Raw genomic sequence first — 7,217 nt, 5'->3', positions numbered from 1 at the left:
CTACTACAGATTTTATAGACACTTGTGGCCCCTTCATTTGTCTTACAAGGGGCCCAATCCTTTCTGATTCCCCGAGATACAATGCTCTGGTGGTGGTTTTTCCATGTAGGGAGCGCTCTACAGATTTTTATATGTGGATTTATATAAGACGACCACGAGGAGAAATGGAACACTGTCCGGGACAGCGGAGCGCGCATCACATAACCACACGACTTCCATTGAGGTTAATGCAGAGTTACTATACACATGTTGTCACCCCTCCACCATTGATAGGAAGGAAGGGGGAAGGGGGGTTTGACCTCATTCTCAGGGTCTGTGGGGTGCCCAGAGGTTGGACTCCCATAATCTATTCCATTCCATTACAAACCCTAGCGGTTTTTCACTGTGCAATTTGTCGAGTCACGAGATCTGCGATGCCTCAATGAATATCTGTAATGAGATTTTACTATATTTTCTGAAAATAAAAATTAATTTATATATTAAAATAACAAACTGTGAACGTTTTCAAGAAATGATGTAATAATGAACCAACATGTCAGCCGCGTACATTAGTGAAGGTAGTGGGTCAGAGGCACAACCGTAAAGAGTGTGACTGTACAACTGGGAAAGGAATGGGCAGAGGTGTAATTATGTGTAATTCTCTTCTTCTGTAACCTTCTAATTGATGTCATTTACTTCTTGTTTGTGGTTCTGCAGCAAATTCCATTATGGTTTTCTGTGCTGAAAAATTCCACAATATGTCTATATAAAACATCTAATACAGTGCTCCAATCCCTCTGCAACCTCCACTAGAGGGAGCTCAGTACATACAGATTATACAGCCACCACTAGAGGGAGATCACTACATACAGATTATACAGTCACCACTAGAGGAAGCTCAGTACATACAGATTATACAGCCACCACTAGAGGGAGCTCACTACATACAGATTATACAGCCACCACTAAAGGGAGCTCACTACATTCAGATTATACAGCCACCACTAGAGGGAGCTCACTACATACAGATTATACAGCCACCACTAGAGGGAGCTCACTACATACAGATTATACAGCCACCACTAGAGGGAGATCACTACATACAGATTATACAGTCACCACTAGAGGAAGCTCAGTACATACAGATTATACAGCCACCACTAGGGGGAGCTCACTACATACAGATTATACAGTCACCACTAGAGGGAGCTCAATACATACAGATTATACAGTGACTACTAGAGGGAGCTCACTACATACAGATTATGCAGTCACCACTAGAGATGTCACGAACATAAAATTTTCCGTTCGCGAATGGCGAACGCGAATTTACGCAAATGTTCGCGAACGGGCGAACAGCCATAGACTTCAATAGGCAGACGAATTTTAAAACCCACAGGGACTCTTTCTGGCCACAATAGTGATGGAAAAGTTGTTTCAAGGGGACTAACACCTGGACTGTGGCATGCCGGAGGGGAATCCATGGCAAAACTCCCATGGAAAATTACGTAGTTGACGTAGAGTCGGGTTTTAATCCATAAAGGGCATAAATCACCTAACATTCCTAAATTGTTTGGAATAACGTTGTCACGGATGGTGTTGCAGAAAGCTGGAACTTATAAATAAACAGCCGACTGGCTTGATCCCAAACTAAGGAGCATATGGATGAGCCCTATAAAACCCCTAGAGTTCTCCCTGACTGCTATGCCCATGCAAAGATCTTTATGGTAGACGATTGCATGCCCTCGTACCTTATACTATGTGACACCTGAAAACCCTATAATAGTGAGGGGACACGACCACCGGCTCCCTGCACTTAATACGGATGGAGTCAGAGTCACCTACAATCAAACCAGCAAGAAAACACAAATAAAGGAAACAGACTTATCTGAGGAATCAGGAGAAGCAGCCTCCAGCAGTGAACACAATCCAGGAAGAAGTATAAACCGCAAAGTGAGGCAGTATGGGAGAGAATATAAAGGGAGACAATCAGTGCAAATAGATGACAGCTGGGAGAAGGAAAGGAGATGAGAAAGTGAAACCAAAACAAAGAACATCATACAACAGGTAGAGAAGAACGTCTGCCAGATCTTCTTACAGAGCTGGCGGTGACAAACGTGCTTTAAAACATCCAGTGTGTGTATACGATCAGGTATGATGTTGTATCGATCAGGTAGTGTAAGGGTTACGCCCGCTTCACAGTGACAGACCAAACTCCCCTTTTAACGCACCAGAAACAACCGCAAAGAGTTGTCAATATTTGACACACTCATGACATAAATTTTATTCCTCTATGCGTCAATCTTGGTGTAGTGATGACTGTGCTCGTGCGCACGTTTGGGAGATTGCAGGCGATGGCGGTTTTTCAAAGCCTATGGTCGTGCTAAAGGTAGTTCAGTGACAGTTAAGTGACCCAGAAAACAATGATTCTGCAGCGTGGGCCCATTGTTGGCCTAGTAGGCTTTAATGATCACCTTAGATGATCAGTTAGCAGACCGAGGGTTGCTCTTGGTACTCACAATTTGTAGAAGAGCCTGGGCAGGCGTACAGCAGTCATAGAGAGGCTGGCACATAGATCCTGGGAGAATAGACAGCTGGGAGAAGGAAAGGAGATGAGAAAGTGAAAACAAAGAACATCATACAACAGGTAGAGAAGAACGTCTGCCAGATCTTCTCACAGAGCTGGCGGTGACAGTACCCCTCCCTCTACGGGTGGACTCCAGACACTCAGAGCCCACCTTCTCAGGATGGGACCTATGGAAAGCCCTGATGAGACGAGTGGCCTTAATGTCCGCCACTTGGACCCACATCCTCTCCTCAGGACCATAACCCTCCCAATGAACGAGGTACTGGAGAGAACCGCGGATAATACGAGAATCCACAATCCTAGAGACCTGAAATTCAAGATTACCATCAACAACAATCGGAGGAGGAGGAGGCAAAGAGGAGGGTACAGTGGGTTGGACATAAGGTTTTAATAGAGACCTGTGAAAAACATTATCGATCTTCCAAGTCTGAGGAAGATCAAGACGGAAGGCAACAGGATTGATGACGGACAAGATCTTGTTAGGCCCAATAAACCTAGGACCCAACTTTCAGGAGGGAACCTTCAGTTTGATATTCTTTGTAGACAACCACACCAGATCCCCCACATTCGGGTCCAGACCAGGCACACGTCTCTTATCCGCCACACACTTATATCTCTCACTCATTCTCTTCAGATTACCCTGAATCTTTTGCCAAATAAATGACAAAGACGAGGAAAATCTCTCCTCATCAAGTAAACCAGAAGACCCCTCTCCAGAGAATGTCCCAATCTGCGGATTAAACCCATATGCACCAAAAAATTGTGACTTATCAGAGGACTCCTGGCGACGGTTATTTAAAGCAAACTCAGCAAGGGACAAAAAAGAACACCAATCCTCCTGATTCTCCGCCACAAAAGAGCGCAGATATGTCTCCAGATTCTGATTGACGCATTCGGTCTGACCATTCGACTGCGGGTGAAAAGCAGAAGAGAACGACAACCGAACCCCCAAGCGAGAACAGAAGGCCTTCCAGAATCTGGAAACAAATTGCGTGCCCCTATTAGAAACGATGTCTGAAGGAATGCCATGCAATTTAACAATGTGATCAACAAACGCTTGCGCCAGCGTCTTAGCATTGGGTAACCCAGAAAAGGGAATGAAATGCGCCATTTTGCTAAAACAGTCCACTACTACCAGAATCACAGTCTTCTCCGAGGAACGAGGCAGGTCACTAATGAAGTCCATGGACAGATCCAAGGACGGGAAGGAATGGGTAACGGGAGGAGAGAACCCGATGGCCGTGAATGAGGAACCTTGGCACGAGCGCAGGTCTCGCAGACTGCCACAAAACCCTCAACCGTCTTACGAAGAGCCGGCCACCAGAATCTCCGAGCAATGAGATCCACTGTGGCTCTGCTCCCCGGGTGCCCAGCAAGGACAGTATCGTGGTGCTCCTTAAAAATCTTGGGTCGTAAAGCGAGAGGCACAAACAACCTTCCAGGGGAACAAAGATCAGGAGCCTCTGCCTGGGCTGCCTGAACCTCTGCCTCCGAATCAGGATAAAGAGCAGAGACGACCACCCCTTCAGCCAAAATGGGACCCGGGTCTTCAAAGTTCCCCCCTCCCGGAAAACAACGTGACAGGGTATCTGCCTTCACATTTTTAACCCCAGGGCGGAACGTAACAACAAAATTAAACCTAGAAAAGAACAAAGACCATCTGGCCTGTCTCGGGTTCAGACGCTTGGCCAATTCCAAGTAGGCCAGATTCTTATGATCTGTAAACACGGTAATAGGGTGCCTGGCTCCCTCTAACCAATGGCGCCATTCCTCAAAAGCTAATTTGATGGCCAACAACTCCCTATCTCCCACATCGTAATTTCTCTCTGCAGAGGAGAGTTTCCTTGAGAAAAAGGCACACGGTCGCCATTTGGCAGGAGAGGGACCCTGAGATAAGACCGCACCCACACCCACCTCAGAAGCGTCCACCTCAACAATAAAAGGTAGAGAGACATCAGGTTGTACCAAAATGGGAGCGGAAGCAAAACTCTCTTTGATACTAGAAAAGGCTTTAAGCGCATCTACCGACCACGAAGAAAAATCTACCCCTTCTTAGTCATATTAGTGAGTGGCTTAACAACAGAGGAATAATTTAAAATGGACTTTCTGTAATAATTGGCAAAACCCAAAAACCGCATCAGCGCCTTCTGATTCTCAGGAAGCTCCCAATCAAGCACAGAGCGGACCTTCTCAGGGTCCATGCGAAAACCAGAAGCGGAGAGAAGAAAACCAAGAAATTGAATCTCCGGAGCCGCAAACACACATTTCTCCAGTTTAACAATTTATTATCCCGCAGAATCAGCAAGACAAGTAGGTGGTCTCGATGAGTTTTGAAATCAGGAGAAAAAATCGAAATGTCATCCAGATACACCAGTACAAATTTCCCTATTAAATGATGAAAAATGCTGTTCACAAAATGTTGGAAGACGGCCGGAGCATTCATCAAACCAAAGGGCATAACCAAATTCTCAAAATGACCCTCAGGGGTATTGAAGGCCGTCTTCCATTCGTCCACTTCCCTGACCCTGACTAGGTTGTATGCCCCTCTTAAATCCAACTTAGAAAAAACCTTAGCCCCAACAATCAGAGAACCATCTTATTTCTTAACAACAAAAAAAAACCAGCGGCAACAGGTGAATTCGAGGGTCGGATGTGTCCCTTTCTCAGGCTCTCAGAGATATAAGAACGCATAGCGACTCTTTCAGGTTGGGAGAGATTGTATAAACGTGATTTTGGCAGTTTGGCGCCTGGGATGAGATTAATAGGGCAGTCGTACTCCCGGTGCGGGGGCAACTCCTGGACACCACTCTCGGAAAACACATCCGAAAATTCAGAGAGAAAAGATAGTACAGTCTTGGTAGAAATCTCTGAAAGAGACGCCGTGAGGCAATTTCCTCTGCAAAAGTCACTCCAACTATTTATTTGCCTTGCTTGCCAATCAATGGTGGGGTTATGTTTAGTGAACCAGGGTAGCCCCAACACTAGAGGAGTAGGTAATCCACTTAAGACGAAACATGACATATCCTCAACATGAGCATCACCCACAGTCAAACGGATATTGTGAACTATGCCCTTTAACGATCTTTGAGAAAGTGGAGCGGAATCGATAGCAAAAACAGGTATATCCTTTTCCAAAGTGCATACCTGGAAATCATGCGTTATAGCAAATTGATTATCAATGAGATTGACAGCTGCTCCACTATCTACAAAAATCTCACAAACAATGTTCTTGCTGTCTAGCGCCACCCTGGCAGGTAGGAGAAAACGGGAACTACAAGTAAATGGCAAACCTTCAATTTCCGCATCAACCTTGCCAATAGTAGCAAATGGAAAGTTTTTAGAGGGTTTTTTCTTTTTGTTTTTCTTTTATTACCCTCAGAAAACTCCATGAATCTCCTAGAAGGGAAAACATTAGCCAAATGATTTATACCCCCACAACAGAAACCCGGCTCCCTTCACTTAATACGGACGGAGTCAGGAAGAAGTATAAACCGCAAAGTGAGGCAGTATGGGAGGGAATATAAAGGGAGACAATCAGTGCAAATAGATGACAGCTGGGAGAAGGAAAGGAGATGAGAAAGTGAAACCAAAACAAAGAACATCATACAACAGGTAGAGAAGAACGTCTGCCAGATCTTCTGAGGGTACTTTCACACTTGCGGCAGACTGATCCTGCAAACAGTTCCGCCGCCGGAATTGCCCGCCGGATCCGACAAAACGCACACTGCCGCACATTTTTAACGTAACGGATCCGTCGTTCCGTCGAGGACCATAAAAGCCGGATCCGTCGTTCAGTTTCATTCCGTCGTAAATTTTCGCCGGATCCGTCGTAAAAGCGGATCCGTCTATTCCGTTTTCTTCCGTTTTTAGACGAAAGACGGATCCGGCGTTTAAATTTAGAGATAAAAAGATGCTATCTGTTAAGCAAATACTACAACTGGCTATAAAAGATAACAGAAGGTCACAAAAAGATGCAATCTGTTAAAGCAAATACTACAACTGGCTATAAAAGACCACCGAAGGTCAATTACCACTCAGAAGTTCCTTCAGCAGAGTGCAAAGATGATGCCGGACCATATTCGTTTTGGATTTCAGGCTTTAATTCTGGTTTCACGCTGGAGACGTCTTCAAGCCAGACGGTGTAGAAAGCGTCGCTATTGGGTGCATCCAATAACCTCTGCAAGAGTAAGAAGGGGAGTTTTTGAAACTCTGTTTCCTGAATTGAGGGATTATCCTGAAAAATTCTTTAACTACTTACGGATGACGGTAGAAAGTTTTGATGATCTTTTACAACGTGTGTCACCTCACATTCAAAGACAAGACACCACTTTCCGTCGCTGTGTTTCCCCAGCAGAACGCCTATTGTTGACGATAAGGTAAAGTATATACTTTATTACATATTGTACTAATATTTGGTCTAAATTTTTAAAAGCTGCTGTTTGGTAGTGTGAAGCCCTAATTTTTTTTTATCAAAATTTGCTTACTTTTTCTGGGATCACTGTACTTTCTGGGATCACTGTACAAAGTGTCTAATTTTGGCCCCAATTGATGCTCATCATTTTTTTTTTAATTGTACATCTTGTTTTGAAAAGTTTGAATCAATATACTCGTCATTGAAGATGTAGAATAAACTGTGTTGAATATTGTTCGC

General features: G+C 44.6%; 1 long non-coding RNA gene across 1 annotated transcript; it reads left to right on the top strand.

Moving 5' to 3' along the window:
- The first annotated feature begins 231 nt into the window (after positions 1-231).
- LOC121008569 lies at positions 232-3,802 on the top strand. The gene is made up of 3 exons (XR_005780599.1): positions 232-374; positions 1,412-1,413; positions 3,791-3,802. It is a non-coding gene; the product is annotated as an uncharacterized LOC121008569 (long non-coding RNA).
- Positions 3,803-7,217: the final 3,415 nt, after the last annotated feature.

Source organism: Bufo bufo, chromosome 7 (assembly GCF_905171765.1).
Source record: "Bufo bufo chromosome 7, aBufBuf1.1, whole genome shotgun sequence".
Lineage (NCBI taxonomy): Eukaryota > Metazoa > Chordata > Amphibia > Anura > Bufonidae > Bufo > Bufo bufo.
The sequence above is the reverse complement of the archived record's forward strand: the minus strand, read 5'-3'. Positions and strand labels throughout refer to the sequence as shown.